A 2,109-nucleotide genomic window follows, 5' to 3' on the forward strand; every position below is an offset into this window, starting at 1 on the left:
GTCACCCGAGGGCGCAGCGCCTTTTACAATCCCAGCCAATCAGAGGAGGCGCTAACCAATTTCCAGCCAACCAGAGCTTTTCTCTTCGATGACTCACCGGTTGCCAGGCGGACCCGCAGAGCCCGGCGGCCCCGGAGCGGAATTTGGGGCTCGGGCCGGGGGACGGATCCGCCCCGGGGGTGTCCCCGAGCCCCCTGCCCAGCCCTGGGGCCGATCGGGGGCTCCCCCACCCAGCAGCCGGTGCTGCGGGGCCGAGCGGTGGGAAAGGGGGGTCCGGGCTGGAGGGGAGGGAATGCGGGAGGAAGAGGAGCGAGAGGAGGAGCGGGAGCGGGAGCGGGAGAAGCGCGGCGCTCGCAGCGCCCGCACGCCGAGCCTGCAGCGCCCCCTGCCCCGGGAGCAGCGCCCCCAGCCCCGAGCCGCAGGGGAGGGCGGAGGCCGAGCTCGCCCCGGCTCCAGCCAGGGGTCTCCGGGAGGATTTTTTGGAGAGTGTTCGGAGCCGGCAGATCCGGGACTCGAGCCCCGGGTATCGCCGGGCTCCCTAAGAGGAGCTTTTTCGGGGGGAGAGGAGCCGCGATCGCCCCTCGGAGGGTCCCGGGGGTCCACGTGGGGATGGCCCGGTACCGACGGGGCGGGACATTGGTTTTGGGGATCCCCGTGAGAGCCGGGGCAGTGGAACGGGGGACCCCCGGGGCGGGGAGAGGGGAAGGGGCGATACCGGAGCTGGGGGACCCCCGGCAGCCCGGAGATGAGGCGGGGACGGGACCCCCTGACCCTGACAGGGGCGTGTCCTGGTGTGACTTCAGGATGCTCGTACCCCATCGGTGTGTTTAGCCCAGAAATGAGTTCTGCACCTTTCAGGCCGGTTCTGAGAGCGAAGGGGAGGAGGAAGAGCAGCAGTTCGTTTTCAGATACTGCGCTCACTCCTCCCCATTCCGGCTCCTGGACTGTTGTGATGCCTTAAGGAGCTGGAACACAGCCCAGACAGAATTAAAAGGAATAAATTTGATTTTTATTGAAGTGCTTTCAAATGCCACACCCTGGCAGTACCGGAGCCACAGTTGTGGCTCTGCCTAGATGGCCCCAAGATAGGAGCAAAAGAGAGTCACGAGATCTCACATTTTTATAAGTTTTAGTCCATTTGCATATAGGAGTTAACAGCCCAATTAATAACTTCAAATTATGAAGTTTCATCCTCCTTGCTTGCTTGCCTGCTCTCCTCTTTTCACATTGTTTATGCTTTGGGGCTGAAGTTTGAAGAGATTATCCTTGAGTCTCCAGGTAGAACAGGATTGTTTTGTCTTCACCACCCTGAGAAAAGATCCCAGTAACACTTAATATAAAGCTAAGAGCTGCACACCAAAACACAACAAAAAATCTTAAAACCTAAGGTATCAGAATTTTAGCAATGTTTCCTTCATAATTGTGGCCATTATTAGAATTTACTTCAAAGAAGTCTGACATACTATGTCCTATTGCTTTAATATAAGCTCTGTATTAGAAAATATGTTTTTCTCTGTGTTACATGGCATTTGCAGCAGCAAAAGCAGTTGCATAACATTGTAAAAGCACAAAGAGGTACAGCACGTATGCCACTGTGGGCAAAGTGAAAGGATTTTTGACCTACACTCGGACAATCTAAAGAAAAATTACTATGATAAAAGACCTTGGGAAATCTGAACCAGCAATGAACAATGAGTAGAGAACAAAATGCCTGCACAACAGTCTAATGGGGAAACCTCTCAAACTTTCTCTGGGGAATTGGAACCCTTGGGTGTGGGTAATGTTTCTCTGCAATGCTTGTACACTGATGTGTGCAGCATGGGGAACAAACCAGAATCAGAAGTCAGTGTGCAGCTGCAGGGCTGTGACCTTGCTGGGATTGAGAGGATATGGTGGCAGGGCTGACAGGACTGGAGTGCTGCAGCTCTGTAGGAAGGGTGGTACAGGAAGGCAACGAGGCAGGGCTGCCCTCCTTGTGATGGGGAGCAGCAGGAATGCACGGAGTTCTGCTTTGGGATGGCTCAGGAGTCACAAGAGACATGAAGGGGGAAGATTAGTGGGCAGACCAATACAGTCTGCTCTTTTAGTTGGTATCTGCTACAGACCCAC

The sequence above is a fragment of the Melozone crissalis genome, unplaced genomic scaffold (genome assembly GCF_028551555.1).
Source record: "Melozone crissalis strain CALT ecotype California unplaced genomic scaffold, PUWL_Pcris_2 ptg000361l_1, whole genome shotgun sequence".
NCBI classification, from domain to species: Eukaryota; Metazoa; Chordata; class Aves; order Passeriformes; family Passerellidae; genus Melozone; species Melozone crissalis.